The sequence below is a fragment of the Rhinoderma darwinii genome, unplaced genomic scaffold, assembly GCF_050947455.1.
Source record: "Rhinoderma darwinii isolate aRhiDar2 unplaced genomic scaffold, aRhiDar2.hap1 Scaffold_959, whole genome shotgun sequence".
Classification (NCBI taxonomy): domain Eukaryota; kingdom Metazoa; phylum Chordata; class Amphibia; order Anura; family Rhinodermatidae; genus Rhinoderma; species Rhinoderma darwinii.
The window spans coordinates 66,175-87,893 of record NW_027464534.1 but is presented as its reverse complement, the minus strand read 5'-3'; the positions used below and the strand labels follow the sequence as shown (position 1 = coordinate 87,893).

The window sequence follows — 21,719 nt, the reverse complement described above, 5'->3', positions numbered from 1 at the left end:
TGCAATTCTTACTTCTTCTTGAAATGTAGGGACGACAGTACATTCCATCACATCCATCTAGTGTACACAGGTAGGTCCATTGTGGCGGGCAGGCGAGCGGGCGGGCTGCTTTATTGGCTGTTTGCTGTTCCCCTACTCCACTCCACTATTTGACTGTTGTGCTGCATCAATCAATCAATCAATCAATCAATCAATCAATCAATCAATCAATCAATCAGTGGCTGGCTCAGGTGCAGCTCTTTAACTTACCTAAAAGGGAGGGCGGAGAGAAGACAAGGAAGGTGAATGAGGTGTTCCAATGTGAAATGCCGGAAACACAGAAACACAGACGACACACAACAAGAGGTGGCAATCTATTCATTAATTGCATTTAATCAATGAGCTCATTATCACTCATGCATTGTCCAACAGGTGTTGAAATAATGGGATTAGAAGGGGAGATCCCTTCAGAAAGACAGAAACAATAGCAAAGACAAAAAACACTTTTGGAATCTGCTTTTAGTCAACACATAAGGAAAGGGTGCACCGGTCCTGGAAATACTGCAATACCAGGTCAATGCGTGGAGTGGACAGAGCAAGCTCTATTTCCATCTCCCTGTTCTAAAAATCCATTTAATATATGGTCCCCAGATAGGGGACGTATCAGATATTAAACTGATAAGAACAGATACTACACTTGATCTTAGCCAAAAGGCCGAGAAGCGATAACCCGAACGGGCCGCGCGTTGCCCGAGCCTGCCCGATACTGCTGTTCAGCCCTTGCAGCGATTCAGCCTACTTCTAGGCAATTCCATGGGGCCCTGCAGGCTCACACACTCACAGCTACACGGGAGGTGAATAAAGGCCGGAGAGGAAGCCAGACAGGATTTGCTTCTTTTGCTTGCACCACAATGCAGTGCTGAAAGAGGAGGAATCTACATAAAAACGCCTTCCTGGCAACGCCCAAATGCCCTGCTGCCATGCAGATAAACACTGGCAGCGGCAGCAAGTGCATGCCCACAGCCACCCCTTGTTCCTTCACACCTTGTATCAGCTGTAATCCAGTCCAGTCCAGTGCTGCCTGCTGAGCAGCACTGACCAACACTGCCTGGGCCCAGGCTTTTATCTCTGAGGCCCCATTATGATGTCAGAAAGCTGGCTCTGGAATCCTGAGGGCTCCACTATGACACGTGCAAAGTTCCGTCTGAACTTTATATAAGACGGTGAGGCTCAGTCAGTCACTCAGTGTTGCCTGAGAGGGCAACACTGCAACAGCCGGCCGCCAGGCTGTCTTTTTTTTGCACAGCTAGTTGCCTCCAGGAGGCCACAAGAGGGAGACAAGGGACTGCAAAATGGAAAATAGGCATCCACCAACTTTACAGACAACTTCTCCTTGCTCCTACAACCTCCATCCTTGCACAGTTTGTTATTCTTCTAGGTAACATAGTAACAAATCCAAATTGCTGCTCTCTTTGTAGGCAAGCAAGGCTTTGTTGCAACTGCAATTCTTACTTCTTCTTGAAATGTAGGGACGACAGTACATTCCATCACATCCATCTAGTGTACACAGGTAGGTCCATTGTGGCGGGCAGGCGAGCGGGCGGGCTGCTTTATTGGCTGTTTGCTGTTCCCCTACTCCACTCCACTATTTGACTGTTGTGCTGCATCAATCAATCAATCAATCAATCAATCAATCAATCAATCAATCAATCAGTGGCTGGCTCAGGTGCAGCTCTTTAACTTACCTAAAAGGGAGGGCGGAGAGAAGACAAGGAAGGTGAATGAGGTGTTCCAATGTGAAATGCCGGAAACACAGAAACACAGACGACACACAACAAGAGGTGGCAATCTATTCATTAATTGCATTTAATCAATGAGCTCATTATCACTCATGCATTGTCCAACAGGTGTTGAAATAATGGGATTAAAAGGGGAGATCCCTTCAGAAAGACAGAAACAATAGCAAAGACAAAAAACACTTTTGGAATCTGCTTTTAGTCAACACATAAGGAAAGGGTGCACCGGTCCTGGAAATACTGCAATACCAGGTCAATGCGTGGAGTGGACAGAGCAAGCTCTATTTCCATCTCCCTGTTCTAAAAATCCATTTAATATATGGTCCCCAGATAGGGGACGTATCAGATATTAAACTGATAAGAACAGATACTACACTTGATCTTAGCCAAAAGGCCGAGAAGCGATAACCCGAACGGGCCGCGCGTTGCCCGAGCCTGCCCGATACTGCTGTTCAGCCCTTGCAGCGATTCAGCCTACTTCTAGGCAATTCCATGGGGCCCTGCAGGCTCACACACTCACAGCTACACGGGAGGTGAATAAAGGCCGGAGAGGAAGCCAGACAGGATTTGCTTCTTTTGCTTGCACCACAATGCAGTGCTGAAAGAGGAGGAATCTACATAAAAACGCCTTCCTGGCAACGGCCAAATGCCCTGCTGCCATGCAGATAAACACTGGCAGCGGCAGCAAGTGCATGCCCACAGCCACCCCTTGTTCCTTCACACCTTGTATCAGCTGTAATCCAGTCCAGTCCAGTGCTGCCTGCTGAGCAGCACTGACCAACACTGCCTGGGCCCAGGCTTTTATCTCTGAGGCCCCATTATGATGTCAGAAAGCTGGCTCTGGAATCCTGAGGGCTCCACTATGACACGTGCAAAGTTCCGTCTGAACTTTATATAAGACGGTGAGGCTCAGTCAGTCACTCAGTGTTGCCTGAGAGGGCAACACTGCAACAGCCGGCCGCCAGGCTGTCTTTTTTTTGCACAGCTAGTTGCCTCCAGGAGGCCACAAGAGGGAGACAAGGGACTGCAAAATGGAAAATAGGCATCCACCAACTTTACAGACAACTTCTCCTTGCTCCTACAACCTCCATCCTTGCACAGTTTGTTATTCTTCTAGGTAACATAGTAACAAATCCAAATTGCTGCTCTCTTTGTAGGCAAGCAAGGCTTTGTTGCAACTGCAATTCTTACTTCTTCTTGAAATGTAGGGACGACAGTACATTCCATCACATCCATCTAGTGTACACAGGTAGGTCCATTGTGGCGGGCAGGCGAGCGGGCGGGCTGCTTTATTGGCTGTTTGCTGTTCCCCTACTCCACTCCACTATTTGACTGTTGTGCTGCATCAATCAATCAATCAATCAATCAATCAATCAATCAATCAGTGGCTGGCTCAGGTGCAGCTCTTTAACTTACCTAAAAGGGAGGGCGGAGAGAAGACAAGGAAGGTGAATGAGGTGTTCCAATGTGAAATGCCGGAAACACAGAAACACAGACGACACACAACAAGAGGTGGCAATCTATTCATTAATTGCATTTAATCAATGAGCTCATTATCACTCATGCATTGTCCAACAGGTGTTGAAATAATGGGATTAAAAGGGGAGATCCCTTCAGAAAGACAGAAACAATAGCAAAGACAAAAAACACTTTTGGAATCTGCTTTTAGTCAACACATAAGGAAAGGGTGCACCGGTCCTGGAAATACTGCAATACCAGGTCAATGCGTGGAGTGGACAGAGCAAGCTCTATTTCCATCTCCCTGTTCTAAAAATCCATTTAATATATGGTCCCCAGATAGGGGACGTATCAGATATTAAACTGATAAGAACAGATACTACACTTGATCTTAGCCAAAAGGCCGAGAAGCGATAACCCGAACGGGCCGCGCGTTGCCCGAGCCTGCCCGATACTGCTGTTCAGCCCTTGCAGCGATTCAGCCTACTTCTAGGCAATTCCATGGGGCCCTGCAGGCTCACACACTCACAGCTACACGGGAGGTGAATAAAGGCCGGAGAGGAAGCCAGACAGGATTTGCTTCTTTTGCTTGCACCACAATGCAGTGCTGAAAGAGGAGGAATCTACATAAAAACGCCTTCCTGGCAACGCCCAAATGCCCTGCTGCCATGCAGATAAACACTGGCAGCGGCAGCAAGTGCATGCCCACAGCCACCCCTTGTTCCTTCACACCTTGTATCAGCTGTAATCCAGTCCAGTCCAGTGCTGCCTGCTGAGCAGCACTGACCAACACTGCCTGGGCCCAGGCTTTTATCTCTGAGGCCCCATTATGATGTCAGAAAGCTGGCTCTGGAATCCTGAGGGCTCCACTATGACACGTGCAAAGTTCCGTCTGAACTTTATATAAGACGGTGAGGCTCAGTCAGTCACTCAGTGTTGCCTGAGAGGGCAACACTGCAACAGCCGGCCGCCAGGCTGTCTTTTTTTTGCACAGCTAGTTGCCTCCAGGAGGCCACAAGAGGGAGACAAGGGACTGCAAAATGGAAAATAGGCATCCACCAACTTTACAGACAACTTCTCCTTGCTCCTACAACCTCCATCCTTGCACAGTTTGTTATTCTTCTAGGTAACATAGTAACAAATCCAAATTGCTGCTCTCTTTGTAGGCAAGCAAGGCTTTGTTGCAACTGCAATTCTTACTTCTTCTTGAAATGCAGGGACGACAGTACATTCCATCACATCCATCTAGTGTACACAGGTAGGTCCATTGTGGCGGGCAGGCGAGCGGGCGGGCTGCTTTATTGGCTGTTTGCTGTTCCCCTACTCCACTCCACTATTTGACTGTTGTGCTGCATCAATCAATCAATCAATCAATCAATCAATCAATCAATCAATCAATCAATCAGTGGCTGGCTCAGGTGCAGCTCTTTAACTTACCTAAAAGGGAGGGCGGAGAGAAGACAAGGAAGGTGAATGAGGTGTTCCAATGTGAAATGCCGGAAACACAGAAACACAGACGACACACAACAAGAGGTGGCAATCTATTCATTAATTGCATTTAATCAATGAGCTCATTATCACTCATGCATTGTCCAACAGGTGTTGAAATAATGGGATTAAAAGGGGAGATCCCTTCAGAAAGACAGAAACAATAGCAAAGACAAAAAACACTTTTGGAATCTGCTTTTAGTCAACACATAAGGAAAGGGTGCACCGGTCCTGGAAATACTGCAATACCAGGTCAATGCGTGGAGTGGACAGAGCAAGCTCTATTTCCATCTCCCTGTTCTAAAAATCCATTTAATATATGGTCCCCAGATAGGGGACGTATCAGATATTAAACTGATAAGAACAGATACTACACTTGATCTTAGCCAAAAGGCCGAGAAGCGATAACCCGAACGGGCCGCGCGTTGCCCGAGCCTGCCCGATACTGCTGTTCAGCCCTTGCAGCGATTCAGCCTACTTCTAGGCAATTCCATGGGGCCCTGCAGGCTCACACACTCACAGCTACACGGGAGGTGAATAAAGGCCGGAGAGGAAGCCAGACAGGATTTGCTTCTTTTGCTTGCACCACAATGCAGTGCTGAAAGAGGAGGAATCTACATAAAAACGCCTTCCTGGCAACGCCCAAATGCCCTGCTGCCATGCAGATAAACACTGGCAGCGGCAGCAAGTGCATGCCCACAGCCACCCCTTGTTCCTTCACACCTTGTATCAGCTGTAATCCAGTCCAGTCCAGTGCTGCCTGCTGAGCAGCACTGACCAACACTGCCTGGGCCCAGGCTTTTATCTCTGAGGCCCCATTATGATGTCAGAAAGCTGGCTCTGGAATCCTGAGGGCTCCACTATGACACGTGCAAAGTTCCGTCTGAACTTTATATAAGACGGTGAGGCTCAGTCAGTCACTCAGTGTTGCCTGAGAGGGCAACACTGCAACAGCCGGCCGCCAGGCTGTCTTTTTTTTGCACAGCTAGTTGCCTCCAGGAGGCCACAAGAGGGAGACAAGGGACTGCAAAATGGAAAATAGGCATCCACCAACTTTACAGACAACTTCTCCTTGCTCCTACAACCTCCATCCTTGCACAGTTTGTTATTCTTCTAGGTAACATAGTAACAAATCCAAATTGCTGCTCTCTTTGTAGGCAAGCAAGGCTTTGTTGCAACTGCAATTCTTACTTCTTCTTGAAATGTAGGGACGACAGTACATTCCATCACATCCATCTAGTGTACACAGGTAGGTCCATTGTGGCGGGCAGGCGAGCGGGCGGGCTGCTTTATTGGCTGTTTGCTGTTCCCCTACTCCACTCCACTATTTGACTGTTGTGCTGCATCAATCAATCAATCAATCAATCAATCAATCAATCAATCAGTGGCTGGCTCAGGTGCAGCTCTTTAACTTACCTAAAAGGGAGGGCGGAGAGAAGACAAGGAAGGTGAATGAGGTGTTCCAATGTGAAATGCCGGAAACACAGAAACACAGACGACACACAACAAGAGGTGGCAATCTATTCATTAATTGCATTTAATCAATGAGCTCATTATCACTCATGCATTGTCCAACAGGTGTTGAAATAATGGGATTAAAAGGGGAGATCCCTTCAGAAAGACAGAAACAATAGCAAAGACAAAAAACACTTTTGGAATCTGCTTTTAGTCAACACATAAGGAAAGGGTGCTCCGGTCCTGGAAATACTGCAATACCAGGTCAATGCGTGGAGTGGACAGAGCAAGCTCTATTTCCATCTCCCTGTTCTAAAAATCCATTTAATATATGGTCCCCAGATAGGGGACGTATCAGATATTAAACTGATAAGAACAGATACTACACTTGATCTTAGCCAAAAGGCCGAGAAGCGATAACCCGAACGGGCCGCGCGTTGCCCGAGCCTGCCCGATACTGCTGTTCAGCCCTTGCAGCGATTCAGCCTACTTCTAGGCAATTCCATGGGGCCCTGCAGGCTCACACACTCACAGCTACACGGGAGGTGAATAAAGGCCGGAGAGGAAGCCAGACAGGATTTGCTTCTTTTGCTTGCACCACAATGCAGTGCTGAAAGAGGAGGAATCTACATAAAAACACCTTCCTGGCAACGCCCAAATGCCCTGCTGCCATGCAGATAAACACTGGCAGCGGCAGCAAGTGCATGCCCACAGCCACCCCTTGTTCCTTCACACCTTGTATCAGCTGTAATCCAGTCCAGTCCAGTGCTGCCTGCTGAGCAGCACTGACCAACACTGCCTGGGCCCAGGCTTTTATCTCTGAGGCCCCATTATGATGTCAGAAAGCTGGCTCTGGAATCCTGAGGGCTCCACTATGACACGTGCAAAGTTCCGTCTGAACTTTATATAAGACGGTGAGGCTCAGTCAGTCACTCAGTGTTGCCTGAGAGGGCAACACTGCAACAGCCGGCCGCCAGGCTGTCTTTTTTTTGCACAGCTAGTTGCCTCCAGGAGGCCACAAGAGGGAGACAAGGGACTGCAAAATGGAAAATAGGCATCCACCAACTTTACAGACAACTTCTCCTTGCTCCTACAACCTCCATCCTTGCACAGTTTGTTATTCTTCTAGGTAACATAGTAACAAATCCAAATTGCTGCTCTCTTTGTAGGCAAGCAAGGCTTTGTTGCAACTGCAATTCTTACTTCTTCTTGAAATGCAGGGACGACAGTACATTCCATCACATCCATCTAGTGTACACAGGTAGGTCCATTGTGGCGGGCAGGCGAGCGGGCGGGCTGCTTTATTGGCTGTTTGCTGTTCCCCTACTCCACTCCACTATTTGACTGTTGTGCTGCATCAATCAATCAATCAATCAATCAATCAATCAATCAATCAATCAATCAATCAATCAGTGGCTGGCTCAGGTGCAGCTCTTTAACTTACCTAAAAGGGAGGGCGGAGAGAAGACAAGGAAGGTGAATGAGGTGTTCCAATGTGAAATGCCGGAAACACAGAAACACAGACGACACACAACAAGAGGTGGCAATCTATTCATTAATTGCATTTAATCAATGAGCTCATTATCACTCATGCATTGTCCAACAGGTGTTGAAATAATGGGATTAAAAGGGGAGATCCCTTCAGAAAGACAGAAACAATAGCAAAGACAAAAAACACTTTTGGAATCTGCTTTTAGTCAACACATAAGGAAAGGGTGCACCGGTCCTGGAAATACTGCAATACCAGGTCAATGCGTGGAGTGGACAGAGCAAGCTCTATTTCCATCTCCCTGTTCTAAAAATCCATTTAATATATGGTCCCCAGATAGGGGACGTATCAGATATTAAACTGATAAGAACAGATACTACACTTGATCTTAGCCAAAAGGCCGAGAAGCGATAACCCGAACGGGCCGCGCGTTGCCCGAGCCTGCCCGATACTGCTGTTCAGCCCTTGCAGCGATTCAGCCTACTTCTAGGCAATTCCATGGGGCCCTGCAGGCTCACACACTCACAGCTACACGGGAGGTGAATAAAGGCCGGAGAGGAAGCCAGACAGGATTTGCTTCTTTTGCTTGCACCACAATGCAGTGCTGAAAGAGGAGGAATCTACATAAAAACGCCTTCCTGGCAACGCCCAAATGCCCTGCTGCCATGCAGATAAACACTGGCAGCGGCAGCAAGTGCATGCCCACAGCCACCCCTTGTTCCTTCACACCTTGTATCAGCTGTAATCCAGTCCAGTCCAGTGCTGCCTGCTGAGCAGCACTGACCAACACTGCCTGGGCCCAGGCTTTTATCTCTGAGGCCCCATTATGATGTCAGAAAGCTGGCTCTGGAATCCTGAGGGCTCCACTATGACACGTGCAAAGTTCCGTCTGAACTTTATATAAGACGGTGAGGCTCAGTCAGTCACTCAGTGTTGCCTAAGAGGGCAACACTGCAACAGCCGGCCGCCAGGCTGTCTTTTTTTTGCACAGCTAGTTGCCTCCAGGAGGCCACAAGAGGGAGACAAGGGACTGCAAAATGGAAAATAGGCATCCACCAACTTTACAGACAACTTCTCCTTGCTCCTACAACCTCCATCCTTGCACAGTTTGTTATTCTTCTAGGTAACATAGTAACAAATCCAAATTGCTGCTCTCTTTGTAGGCAAGCAAGGCTTTGTTGCAACTGCAATTCTTACTTCTTCTTGAAATGTAGGGACGACAGTACATTCCATCACATCCATCTAGTGTACACAGGTAGGTCCATTGTGGCGGGCAGGCGAGCGGGCGGGCTGCTTTATTGGCTGTTTGCTGTTCCCCTACTCCACTCCACTATTTGACTGTTGTGCTGCATCAATCAATCAATCAATCAATCAATCAATCAATCAATCAATCAATCAGTGGCTGGCTCAGGTGCAGCTCTTTAACTTACCTAAAAGGGAGGGCGGAGAGAAGACAAGGAAGGTGAATGAGGTGTTCCAATGTGAAATGCCGGAAACACAGAAACACAGACGACACACAACAAGAGGTGGCAATCTATTCATTAATTGCATTTAATCAATGAGCTCATTATCACTCATGCATTGTCCAACAGGTGTTGAAATAATGGGATTAAAAGGGGAGATCCCTTCAGAAAGACAGAAACAATAGCAAAGACAAAAAACACTTTTGGAATCTGCTTTTAGTCAACACATAAGGAAAGGGTGCACCGGTCCTGGAAATACTGCAATACCAGGTCAATGCGTGGAGTGGACAGAGCAAGCTCTATTTCCATCTCCCTGTTCTAAAAATCCATTTAATATATGGTCCCCAGATAGGGGACGTATCAGATATTAAACTGATAAGAACAGATACTACACTTGATCTTAGCCAAAAGGCCGAGAAGCGATAACCCGAACGGGCCGCGCGTTGCCCGAGCCTGCCCGATACTGCTGTTCAGCCCTTGCAGCGATTCAGCCTACTTCTAGGCAATTCCATGGGGCCCTGCAGGCTCACACACTCACAGCTACACGGGAGGTGAATAAAGGCCGGAGAGGAAGCCAGACAGGATTTGCTTCTTTTGCTTGCACCACAATGCAGTGCTGAAAGAGGAGGAATCTACATAAAAACGCCTTCCTGGCAACGCCCAAATGCCCTGCTGCCATGCAGATAAACACTGGCAGCGGCAGCAAGTGCATGCCCACAGCCACCCCTTGTTCCTTCACACCTTGTATCAGCTGTAATCCAGTCCAGTCCAGTGCTGCCTGCTGAGCAGCACTGACCAACACTGCCTGGGCCCAGGCTTTTATCTCTGAGGCCCCATTATGATGTCAGAAAGCTGGCTCTGGAATCCTGAGGGCTCCACTATGACACGTGCAAAGTTCCGTCTGAACTTTATATAAGACGGTGAGGCTCAGTCAGTCACTCAGTGTTGCCTGAGAGGGCAACACTGCAACAGCCGGCCGCCAGGCTGTCTTTTTTTTGCACAGCTAGTTGCCTCCAGGAGGCCACAAGAGGGAGACAAGGGACTGCAAAATGGAAAATAGGCATCCACCAACTTTACAGACAACTTCTCCTTGCTCCTACAACCTCCATCCTTGCACAGTTTGTTATTCTTCTAGGTAACATAGTAACAAATCCAAATTGCTGCTCTCTTTGTAGGCAAGCAAGGCTTTGTTGCAACTGCAATTCTTACTTCTTCTTGAAATGCAGGGACGACAGTACATTCCATCACATCCATCTAGTGTACACAGGTAGGTCCATTGTGGCGGGCAGGCGAGCGGGCGGGCTGCTTTATTGGCTGTTTGCTGTTCCCCTACTCCACTCCACTATTTGACTGTTGTGCTGCATCAATCAATCAATCAATCAATCAATCAATCAATCAATCAATCAATCAATCAATCAATCAGTGGCTGGCTCAGGTGCAGCTCTTTAACTTACCTAAAAGGGAGGGCGGAGAGAAGACAAGGAAGGTGAATGAGGTGTTCCAATGTGAAATGCCGGAAACACAGAAACACAGACGACACACAACAAGAGGTGGCAATCTATTCATTAATTGCATTTAATCAATGAGCTCATTATCACTCATGCATTGTCCAACAGGTGTTGAAATAATGGGATTAAAAGGGGAGATCCCTTCAGAAAGACAGAAACAATAGCAAAGACAAAAAACACTTTTGGAATCTGCTTTTAGTCAACACATAAGGAAAGGGTGCACCGGTCCTGGAAATACTGCAATACCAGGTCAATGCGTGGAGTGGACAGAGCAAGCTCTATTTCCATCTCCCTGTTCTAAAAATCCATTTAATATATGGTCCCCAGATAGGGGACGTATCAGATATTAAACTGATAAGAACAGATACTACACTTGATCTTAGCCAAAAGGCCGAGAAGCGATAACCCGAACGGGCCGCGCGTTGCCCGAGCCTGCCCGATACTGCTGTTCAGCCCTTGCAGCGATTCAGCCTACTTCTAGGCAATTCCATGGGGCCCTGCAGGCTCACACACTCACAGCTACACGGGAGGTGAATAAAGGCCGGAGAGGAAGCCAGACAGGATTTGCTTCTTTTGCTTGCACCACAATGCAGTGCTGAAAGAGGAGGAATCTACATAAAAACACCTTCCTGGCAACGCCCAAATGCCCTGCTGCCATGCAGATAAACACTGGCAGCGGCAGCAAGTGCATGCCCACAGCCACCCCTTGTTCCTTCACACCTTGTATCAGCTGTAATCCAGTCCAGTCCAGTGCTGCCTGCTGAGCAGCACTGACCAACACTGCCTGGGCCCAGGCTTTTATCTCTGAGGCCCCATTATGATGTCAGAAAGCTGGCTCTGGAATCCTGAGGGCTCCACTATGACACGTGCAAAGTTCCGTCTGAACTTTATATAAGACGGTGAGGCTCAGTCAGTCACTCAGTGTTGCCTGAGAGGGCAACACTGCAACAGCCGGCCGCCAGGCTGTCTTTTTTTTGCACAGCTAGTTGCCTCCAGGAGGCCACAAGAGGGAGACAAGGGACTGCAAAATGGAAAATAGGCATCCACCAACTTTACAGACAACTTCTCCTTGCTCCTACAACCTCCATCCTTGCACAGTTTGTTATTCTTCTAGGTAACATAGTAACAAATCCAAATTGCTGCTCTCTTTGTAGGCAAGCAAGGCTTTGTTGCAACTGCAATTCTTACTTCTTCTTGAAATGTAGGGACGACAGTACATTCCATCACATCCATCTAGTGTACACAGGTAGGTCCATTGTGGCGGGCAGGCGAGCGGGCGGGCTGCTTTATTGGCTGTTTGCTGTTCCCCTACTCCACTCCACTATTTGACTGTTGTGCTGCATCAATCAATCAATCAATCAATCAATCAATCAATCAATCAATCAATCAATCAGTGGCTGGCTCAGGTGCAGCTCTTTAACTTACCTAAAAGGGAGGGCGGAGAGAAGACAAGGAAGGTGAATGAGGTGTTCCAATGTGAAATGCCGGAAACACAGAAACACAGACGACACACAACAAGAGGTGGCAATCTATTCATTAATTGCATTTAATCAATGAGCTCATTATCACTCATGCATTGTCCAACAGGTGTTGAAATAATGGGATTAAAAGGGGAGATCCCTTCAGAAAGACAGAAACAATAGCAAAGACAAAAAACACTTTTGGAATCTGCTTTTAGTCAACACATAAGGAAAGGGTGCACCGGTCCTGGAAATACTGCAATACCAGGTCAATGCGTGGAGTGGACAGAGCAAGCTCTATTTCCATCTCCCTGTTCTAAAAATCCATTTAATATATGGTCCCCAGATAGGGGACGTATCAGATATTAAACTGATAAGAACAGATACTACACTTGATCTTAGCCAAAAGGCCGAGAAGCGATAACCCGAACGGGCCGCGCGTTGCCCGAGCCTGCCCGATACTGCTGTTCAGCCCTTGCAGCGATTCAGCCTACTTCTAGGCAATTCCATGGGGCCCTGCAGGCTCACACACTCACAGCTACACGGGAGGTGAATAAAGGCCGGAGAGGAAGCCAGACAGGATTTGCTTCTTTTGCTTGCACCACAATGCAGTGCTGAAAGAGGAGGAATCTACATAAAAACGCCTTCCTGGCAACGCCCAAATGCCCTGCTGCCATGCAGATAAACACTGGCAGCGGCAGCAAGTGCATGCCCACAGCCACCCCTTGTTCCTTCACACCTTGTATCAGCTGTAATCCAGTCCAGTCCAGTGCTGCCTGCTGAGCAGCACTGACCAACACTGCCTGGGCCCAGGCTTTTATCTCTGAGGCCCCATTATGATGTCAGAAAGCTGGCTCTGGAATCCTGAGGGCTCCACTATGACACGTGCAAAGTTCCGTCTGAACTTTATATAAGACGGTGGGGCTCAGTCAGTCACTCAGTGTTGCCTGAGAGGGCAACACTGCAACAGCCGGCCGCCAGGCTGTCTTTTTTTTGCACAGCTAGTTGCCTCCAGGAGGCCACAAGAGGGAGACAAGGGACTGCAAAATGGAAAATAGGCATCCACCAACTTTACAGACAACTTCTCCTTGCTCCTACAACCTCCATCCTTGCACAGTTTGTTATTCTTCTAGGTAACATAGTAACAAATCCAAATTGCTGCTCTCTTTGTAGGCAAGCAAGGCTTTGTTGCAACTGCAATTCTTACTTCTTCTTGAAATGTAGGGACGACAGTACATTCCATCACATCCATCTAGTGTACACAGGTAGGTCCATTGTGGCGGGCAGGCGAGCGGGCGGGCTGCTTTATTGGCTGTTTGCTGTTCCCCTACTCCACTCCACTATTTGACTGTTGTGCTGCATCAATCAATCAATCAATCAATCAATCAATCAATCAATCAATCAATCAATCAATCAGTGGCTGGCTCAGGTGCAGCTCTTTAACTTACCTAAAAGGGAGGGCGGAGAGAAGACAAGGAAGGTGAATGAGGTGTTCCAATGTGAAATGCCGGAAACACAGAAACACAGACGACACACAACAAGAGGTGGCAATCTATTCATTAATTGCATTTAATCAATGAGCTCATTATCACTCATGCATTGTCCAACAGGTGTTGAAATAATGGGATTAAAAGGGGAGATCCCTTCAGAAAGACAGAAACAATAGCAAAGACAAAAAACACTTTTGGAATCTGCTTTTAGTCAACACATAAGGAAAGGGTGCACCGGTCCTGGAAATACTGCAATACCAGGTCAATGCGTGGAGTGGACAGAGCAAGCTCTATTTCCATCTCCCTGTTCTAAAAATCCATTTAATATATGGTCCCCAGATAGGGGACGTATCAGATATTAAACTGATAAGAACAGATACTACACTTGATCTTAGCCAAAAGGCCGAGAAGTGATAAACCGAACGGGCCGCGCGTTGCCCGAGCCTGCCCGATACTGCTGTTCAGCCCTTGCAGCGATTCAGCCTACTTCTAGGCAATTCCATGGGGCCCTGCAGGCTCACACACTCACAGCTACACGGGAGGTGAATAAAGGCCGGAGAGGAAGCCAGACAGGATTTGCTTCTTTTGCTTGCACCACAATGCAGTGCTGAAAGAGGAGGAATCTACATAAAAACGCCTTCCTGGCAACGCCCAAATGCCCTGCTGCCATGCAGATAAACACTGGCAGCGGCAGCAAGTGCATGCCCACAGCCACCCCTTGTTCCTTCACACCTTGTATCAGCTGTAATCCAGTCCAGTCCAGTGCTGCCTGCTGAGCAGCACTGACCAACACTGCCTGGGCCCAGGCTTTTATCTCTGAGGCCCCATTATGATGTCAGAAAGCTGGCTCTGGAATCCTGAGGGCTCCACTATGACACGTGCAAAGTTCCGTCTGAACTTTATATAAGACGGTGAGGCTCAGTCAGTCACTCAGTGTTGCCTGAGAGGGCAACACTGCAACAGCCGGCCGCCAGGCTGTCTTTTTTTTGCACAGCTAGTTGCCTCCAGGAGGCCACAAGAGGGAGACAAGGGACTGCAAAATGGAAAATAGGCATCCACCAACTTTACAGACAACTTCTCCTTGCTCCTACAACCTCCATCCTTGCACAGTTTGTTATTCTTCTAGGTAACATAGTAACAAATCCAAATTGCTGCTCTCTTTGTAGGCAAGCAAGGCTTTGTTGCAACTGCAATTCTTACTTCTTCTTGAAATGTAGGGACGACAGTACATTCCATCACATCCATCTAGTGTACACAGGTAGGTCCATTGTGGCGGGCAGGCGAGCGGGCGGGCTGCTTTATTGGCTGTTTGCTGTTCCCCTACTCCACTCCACTATTTGACTGTTGTGCTGCATCAATCAATCAATCAATCAATCAATCAATCAATCAATCAATCAATCAATCAGTGGCTGGCTCAGGTGCAGCTCTTTAACTTACCTAAAAGGGAGGGCGGAGAGAAGACAAGGAAGGTGAATGAGGTGTTCCAATGTGAAATGCCGGAAACACAGAAACACAGACGACACACAACAAGAGGTGGCAATCTATTCATTAATTGCATTTAATCAATGAGCTCATTATCACTCATGCATTGTCCAACAGGTGTTGAAATAATGGGATTAAAAGGGGAGATCCCTTCAGAAAGACAGAAACAATAGCAAAGACAAAAAACACTTTTGGAATCTGCTTTTAGTCAACACATAAGGAAAGGGTGCACCGGTCCTGGAAATACTGCAATACCAGGTCAATGCGTGGAGTGGACAGAGCAAGCTCTATTTCCATCTCCCTGTTCTAAAAATCCATTTAATATATGGTCCCCAGATAGGGGACGTATCAGATATTAAACTGATAAGAACAGATACTACACTTGATCTTAGCCAAAAGGCCGAGAAGCGATAACCCGAACGGGCCGCGCGTTGCCCGAGCCTGCCCGATACTGCTGTTCAGCCCTTGCAGCGATTCAGCCTACTTCTAGGCAATTCCATGGGGCCCTGCAGGCTCACACACTCACAGCTACACGGGAGGTGAATAAAGGCCGGAGAGGAAGCCAGACAGGATTTGCTTCTTTTGCTTGCACCACAATGCAGTGCTGAAAGAGGAGGAATCTACATAAAAACGCCTTCCTGGCAACGCCCAAATGCCCTGCTGCCATGCAGATAAACACTGGCAGCGGCAGCAAGTGCATGCCCACAGCCACCCCTTGTTCCTTCACACCTTGTATCAGCTGTAATCCAGTCCAGTCCAGTGCTGCCTGCTGAGCAGCACTGACCAACACTGCCTGGGCCCAGGCTTTTATCTCTGAGGCCCCATTATGATGTCAGAAAGCTGGCTCTGGAATCCTGAGGGCTCCACTATGACACGTGCAAAGTTCCGTCTGAACTTTATATAAGACGGTGAGGCTCAGTCAGTCACTCAGTGTTGCCTGAGAGGGCAACACTGCAACAGCCGGCCGCCAGGCTGTCTTTTTTTTGCACAGCTAGTTGCCTCCAGGAGGCCACAAGAGGGAGACAAGGGACTGCAAAATGGAAAATAGGCATCCACCAACTTTACAGACAACTTCTCCTTGCTCCTACAACCTCCATCCTTGCACAGTTTGTTATTCTTCTAGGTAACATAGTAACAAATCCAAATTGCTGCTCTCTTTGTAGGCAAGCAAGGCTTTGTTGCAACTGCAATTCTTACTTCTTCTTGAAATGTAGGGACGACAGTACATTCCATCACATCCATCTAGTGTACACAGGTAGGTCCATTGTGGCGGGCAGGCGAGCGGGCGGGCTGCTTTATTGGCTGTTTGCTGTTCCCCTACTCCACTCCACTATTTGACTGTTGTGCTGCATCAATCAATCAATCAATCAATCAATCAATCAATCAATCAATCAATCAGTGGCTGGCTCAGGTGCAGCTCTTTAACTTACCTAAAAGGGAGGGCGGAGAGAAGACAAGGAAGGTGAATGAGGTGTTCCAATGTGAAATGCCGGAAACACAGAAACACAGACGACACACAACAAGAGGTGGCAATCTATTCATTAATTGCATTTAATCAATGAGCTCATTATCACTCATGCATTGTCCAACAGGTGTTGAAATAATGGGATTAAAAGGGGAGATCCCTTCAGAAAGACAGAAACAATAGCAAAGACAAAAAACACTTTTGGAATCTGCTTTTAGTCAACACATAAGGAAAGGGTGCACCGGTCCTGGAAATACTGCAATACCAGGTCAATGCGTGGAGTGGACAGAGCAAGCTCTATTTCCATCTCCCTGTTCTAAAAATCCATTTAATATATGGTCCCCAGATAGGGGACGTATCAGATATTAAACTGATAAGAACAGATACTACACTTGATCTTAGCCAAAAGGCCGAGAAGCGATAACCCGAACGGGCCGCGCGTTGCCCGAGCCTGCCCGATACTGCTGTTCAGCCCTTGCAGCGATTCAGCCTACTTCTAGGCAATTCCATGGGGCCCTGCAGGCTCACACACTCACAGCTACACGGGAGGTGAATAAAGGCCGGAGAGGAAGCCAGACAGGATTTGCTTCTTTTGCTTGCACCACAATGCAGTGCTGAAAGAGGAGGAATCTACATAAAAACGCCTTCCTGGCAACGCCCAAATGCCCTGCTGCCATGCAGATAAACACTGGCAGCGGCAGCAAGTGCATGCCCACAGCCACCCCTTGTTCCTTCACACCTTGTATCAGCTGTAATCCAGTCCAGTCCAGTGCTGCCTGCTGAGCAGCACTGACCAACACTGCCTGGGCCCAGGCTTTTATCTCTGAGGCCCCATTATGATGTCAGAAAGCTGGCTCTGGAATCCTGAGGGCTCCACTATGACACGTGCAAAGTTCCGTCTGAACTTTATATAAGACGGTGAGGCTCAGTCAGTCACTCAGTGTTGCCTGAGAGGGCAACACTGCAACAGCCGGCCGCCAGGCTGTCTTTTTTTTGCACAGCTAGTTGCCTCCAGGAGGCCACAAGAGGGAGACAAGGGACTGCAAAATGGAAAATAGGCATCCACCAACTTTACAGACAACTTCTCCTTGCTCCTACAACCTCCATCCTTGCACAGTTTGTTATTCTTCTAGGTAACATAGTAACAAATCCAAATTGCTGCTCTCTTTGTAGGCAAGCAAGGCTTTGTTGCAACTGCAATTCTTACTTCTTCTTGAAATGTAGGGACGACAGTACATTCCATCACATCCATCTAGTGTACACAGGTAGGTCCATTGTGGCGGGCAGGCGAGCGGGCGGGCTGCTTTATTGGCTGTTTGCTGTTCCCCTACTCCACTCCACTATTTGACTGTTGTGCTGCATCAATCAATCAATCAATCAATCAATCAATCAATCAATCAATCAATCAGTGGCTGGCTCAGGTGCAGCTCTTTAACTTACCTAAAAGGGAGGGCGGAGAGAAGACAAGGAAGGTGAATGAGGTGTTCCAATGTGAAATGCCGGAAACACAGAAACACAGACGACACACAACAAGAGGTGGCAATCTATTCATTAATTGCATTTAATCAATGAGCTCATTATCACTCATGCATTGTCCAACAGGTGTTGAAATAATGGGATTAAAAGGGGAGATCCCTTCAGAAAGACAGAAACAATAGCAAAGACAAAAAACACTTTTGGAATCTGCTTTTAGTCAACACATAAGGAAAGGGTGCACCGGTCCTGGAAATACTGCAATACCAGGTCAATGCGTGGAGTGGACAGAGCAAGCTCTATTTCCATCTCCCTGTTCTAAAAATCCATTTAATATATGGTCCCCAGATAGGGGACGTATCAGATATTAAACTGATAAGAACAGATACTACACTTGATCTTAGCCAAAAGGCCGAGAAGCGATAACCCGAACGGGCCGCGCGTTGCCCGAGCCTGCCCGATACTGCTGTTCAGCCCTTGCAGCGATTCAGCCTACTTCTAGGCAATTCCATGGGGCCCTGCAGGCTCACACACTCACAGCTACACGGGAGGTGAATAAAGGCCGGAGAGGAAGCCAGACAGGATTTGCTTCTTTTGCTTGCACCACAATGCAGTGCTGAAAGAGGAGGAATCTACATAAAAACACCTTCCTGGCAACGCCCAAATGCCCTGCTGCCATGCAGATAAACACTGGCAGCGGCAGCAAGTGCATGCCCACAGCCACCCCTTGTTCCTTCACACCTTGTATCAGCTGTAATCCAGTCCAGTCCAGTGCTGCCTGCTGAGCAGCACTGACCAACACTGCCTGGGCCCAGGCTTTTATCTCTGAGGCCCCATTATGATGTCAGAAAGCTGGCTCTGGAATCCTGAGGGCTCCACTATGACACGTGCAAAGTTCCGTCTGAACTTTATATAAGACGGTGAGGCTCAGTCAGTCACTCAGTGTTGCCTGAGAGGGCAACACTGCAACAGCCGGCCGCCAGGCTGTCTTTTTTTTGCACAGCTAGTTGCCTCCAGGAGGCCACAAGAGGGAGACAAGGGACTGCAAAATGGAAAATAGGCATCCACCAACTTTACAGACAACTTCTCCTTGCTCCTACAACCTCCATCCTTGCACAGTTTGTTATTCTTCTAGGTAACATAGTAACAAATCCAAATTGCTGCTCTCTTTGTAGGCAAGCAAGGCTTTGTTGCAACTGCAATTCTTACTTCTTCTTGAAATGTAGGGACGACAGTACATTCCATCACATCCATCTAGTGTACACAGGTAGGTCCATTGTGGCGGGCAGGCGAGCGGGCGGGCTGCTTTATTGGCTGTTTGCTGTTCCCCTACTCCACTCCACTATTTGACTGTTGTGCTGCATCAATCAATCAATCAATCAATCAATCAATCAATCAATCAATCAGTGGCTGGCTCAGGTGCAGCTCTTTAACTTACCTAAAAGGGAGGGCGGAGAGAAGACAAGGAAGGTGAATGAGGTGTTCCAATGTGAAATGCCGGAAACACAGAAACACAGACGACACACAACAAGAGGTGGCAATCTATTCATTAATTGCATTTAATCAATGAGCTCATTATCACTCATGCATTGTCCAACAGGTGTTGAAATAATGGGATTAAAAGGGGAGATCCCTTCAGAAAGACAGAAACAATAGCAAAGACAAAAAACACTTTTGGAATCTGCTTTTAGTCAACACATAAGGAAAGGGTGCACCGGTCCTGGAAATACTGCAATACCAGGTCAATGCGTGGAGTGGACAGAGCAAGCTCTATTTCCATCTCCCTGTTCTAAAAATCCATTTAATATATGGTCCCCAGATAGGGGACGTATCAGATATTAAACTGATAAGAACAGATACTACACTTGATCTTAGCCAAAAGGCCGAGAAGCGATAACCCGAACGGGCCGCGCGTTGCCCGAGCCTGCCCGATACTGCTGTTCAGCCCTTGCAGCGATTCAGCCTACTTCTAGGCAATTCCATGGGGCCCTGCAGGCTCACACACTCACAGCTACACGGGAGGTGAATAAAGGCCGGAGAGGAAGCCAGACAGGATTTGCTTCTTTTGCTTGCACCACAATGCAGTGCTGAAAGAGGAGGAATCTACATAAAAACGCCTTCCTGGCAACGCCCAAATGCCCTGCTGCCATGCAGATAAACACTGGCAGCGGCAGCAAGTGCATGCCCACAGCCACCCCTTGTTCCTTCACACCTTGTATCAGCTGTAATCCAGTCCAGTCCAGTGCTGCCTGCTGAGCAGCACTGACCAACACTGCCTGGGCCCAGGCTTTTATCTCTGAGGCCCCATTATGATGTCAGAAAGCTGGCTCTGGAATCCTGAGGGCTCCACTATGACACGTGCAAAGTTCCGTCTGAACTTTATATAAGACGGTGAGGCTCAGTCAGTCACTCAGTGTTGCCTGAGAGGGCAACACTGCAACAGCCGGCCGCCAGGCTGTCTTTTTTTTGCACAGCTAGTTGCCTCCAGGAGGCCACAAGAGGGAGACAAGGGACTGCAAAATGGAAAATAGGCATCCACCAACTTTACAGACAACTTCTCCTTGCTCCTACAACCTCCATCCTTGCACAGTTTGTTATTCTTCTAGGTAACATAGTAACAAATCCAAATTGCTGCTCTCTTTGTAGGCAAGCAAGGCTTTGTTGCAACTGCAATTCTTACTTCTTCTTGAAATGTAGGGACGACAGTACATTCCATCACATCCATCTAGTGTACACAGGTAGGTCCATTGTGGCGGGCAGGCGAGCGGGCGGGCTGCTTTATTGGCTGTTTGCTGTTCCCCTACTCCACTCCACTATTTGACTGTTGTGCTGCATCAATCAATCAATCAATCAATCAATCAATCAATCAATCAATCAATCAGTGGCTGGCTCAGGTGCAGCTCTTTAACTTACCTAAAAGGGAGGGCGGAGAGAAGACAAGGAAGGTGAATGAGGTGTTCCAATGTGAAATGCCGGAAACACAGAAACACAGACGACACACAACAAGAGGTGGCAATCTATTCATTAATTGCATTTAATCAATGAGCTCATTATCACTCATGCATTGTCCAACAGGTGTTGAAATAATGGGATTAAAAGGGGAGATCCCTTCAGAAAGACAGAAACAATAGCAAAGACAAAAAACACTTTTGGAATCTGCTTTTAGTCAACACATAAGGAAAGGGTGCACCGGTCCTGGAAATACTGCAATACCAGGTCAATGCGTGGAGTGGACAGAGCAAGCTCTATTTCCATCTCCCTGTTCTAAAAATCCATTTAATATATGGTCCCCAGATAGGGGACGTATCAGATATTAAACTGATAAGAATAGATACTACACTTGATCTTAGCCAAAAGGCCGAGAAGCGATAACCCGAACGGGCCGCGCGTTGCCCGAGCCTGCCCGATACTGCTGTTCAGCCCTTGCAGCGATTCAGCCTACTTCTAGGCAATTCCATGGGGCCCTGCAGGCTCACACACTCACAGCTACACGGGAGGTGAATAAAGGCCGGAGAGGAAGCCAGACAGGATTTGCTTCTTTTGCTTGCACCACAATGCAGTGCTGAAAGAGGAGGAATCTACATAAAAACGCCTTCCTGGCAACGCCCAAATGCCCTGCTGCCATGCAGATAAACACTGGCAGCGGCAGCAAGTGCATGCCCACAGCCACCCCTTGTTCCTTCACACCTTGTATCAGCTGTAATCCAGTCCAG

The 21,719-nt window shown here is 47.8% G+C and overlaps 15 non-coding genes across 15 annotated transcripts; all 15 read right to left on the bottom strand.

Moving 5' to 3' along the window:
- Window positions 1-515: 515 nt before the first annotated feature.
- On the bottom strand, window positions 516-706 carry LOC142733488 (U2 spliceosomal RNA). The gene has a single exon (XR_012880123.1). It is a non-coding gene; the product is annotated as a U2 spliceosomal RNA (small nuclear RNA).
- A 1,284-nt stretch (window positions 707-1,990) lies between these two features.
- Window positions 1,991-2,181, bottom strand: LOC142733487 (U2 spliceosomal RNA). Its single transcript, XR_012880122.1, has one exon. It is a non-coding gene; the product is annotated as a U2 spliceosomal RNA (small nuclear RNA).
- A 1,276-nt stretch (window positions 2,182-3,457) lies between these two features.
- Window positions 3,458-3,648, bottom strand: LOC142733486 (U2 spliceosomal RNA). The gene has a single exon (XR_012880121.1). It is a non-coding gene; the product is annotated as a U2 spliceosomal RNA (small nuclear RNA).
- A 1,288-nt stretch (window positions 3,649-4,936) lies between these two features.
- Window positions 4,937-5,127, bottom strand: LOC142733576 (U2 spliceosomal RNA). The gene has a single exon (XR_012880202.1). It is a non-coding gene; the product is annotated as a U2 spliceosomal RNA (small nuclear RNA).
- A 1,276-nt stretch (window positions 5,128-6,403) lies between these two features.
- LOC142733521 (U2 spliceosomal RNA) lies at window positions 6,404-6,594 on the bottom strand. Its single transcript, XR_012880152.1, has one exon. It is a non-coding gene; the product is annotated as a U2 spliceosomal RNA (small nuclear RNA).
- Window positions 6,595-7,886: 1,292 nt separating this feature from the next.
- On the bottom strand, window positions 7,887-8,077 carry LOC142733575 (U2 spliceosomal RNA). Its single transcript, XR_012880201.1, has one exon. It is a non-coding gene; the product is annotated as a U2 spliceosomal RNA (small nuclear RNA).
- Window positions 8,078-9,361: 1,284 nt separating this feature from the next.
- On the bottom strand, window positions 9,362-9,552 carry LOC142733574 (U2 spliceosomal RNA). Its single transcript, XR_012880200.1, has one exon. It is a non-coding gene; the product is annotated as a U2 spliceosomal RNA (small nuclear RNA).
- A 1,296-nt stretch (window positions 9,553-10,848) lies between these two features.
- On the bottom strand, window positions 10,849-11,039 carry LOC142733573 (U2 spliceosomal RNA). Its single transcript, XR_012880199.1, has one exon. It is a non-coding gene; the product is annotated as a U2 spliceosomal RNA (small nuclear RNA).
- A 1,288-nt stretch (window positions 11,040-12,327) lies between these two features.
- Window positions 12,328-12,518, bottom strand: LOC142733571 (U2 spliceosomal RNA). Its single transcript, XR_012880197.1, has one exon. It is a non-coding gene; the product is annotated as a U2 spliceosomal RNA (small nuclear RNA).
- Window positions 12,519-13,810: 1,292 nt separating this feature from the next.
- On the bottom strand, window positions 13,811-14,001 carry LOC142733514 (U2 spliceosomal RNA). The gene has a single exon (XR_012880147.1). It is a non-coding gene; the product is annotated as a U2 spliceosomal RNA (small nuclear RNA).
- A 1,288-nt stretch (window positions 14,002-15,289) lies between these two features.
- Window positions 15,290-15,480, bottom strand: LOC142733569 (U2 spliceosomal RNA). The gene has a single exon (XR_012880195.1). It is a non-coding gene; the product is annotated as a U2 spliceosomal RNA (small nuclear RNA).
- Window positions 15,481-16,764: 1,284 nt separating this feature from the next.
- Window positions 16,765-16,955, bottom strand: LOC142733568 (U2 spliceosomal RNA). Its single transcript, XR_012880194.1, has one exon. It is a non-coding gene; the product is annotated as a U2 spliceosomal RNA (small nuclear RNA).
- A 1,284-nt stretch (window positions 16,956-18,239) lies between these two features.
- On the bottom strand, window positions 18,240-18,430 carry LOC142733567 (U2 spliceosomal RNA). Its single transcript, XR_012880193.1, has one exon. It is a non-coding gene; the product is annotated as a U2 spliceosomal RNA (small nuclear RNA).
- Window positions 18,431-19,710: 1,280 nt separating this feature from the next.
- On the bottom strand, window positions 19,711-19,901 carry LOC142733566 (U2 spliceosomal RNA). The gene has a single exon (XR_012880192.1). It is a non-coding gene; the product is annotated as a U2 spliceosomal RNA (small nuclear RNA).
- A 1,284-nt stretch (window positions 19,902-21,185) lies between these two features.
- On the bottom strand, window positions 21,186-21,376 carry LOC142733524 (U2 spliceosomal RNA). Its single transcript, XR_012880155.1, has one exon. It is a non-coding gene; the product is annotated as a U2 spliceosomal RNA (small nuclear RNA).
- Window positions 21,377-21,719: the final 343 nt, after the last annotated feature.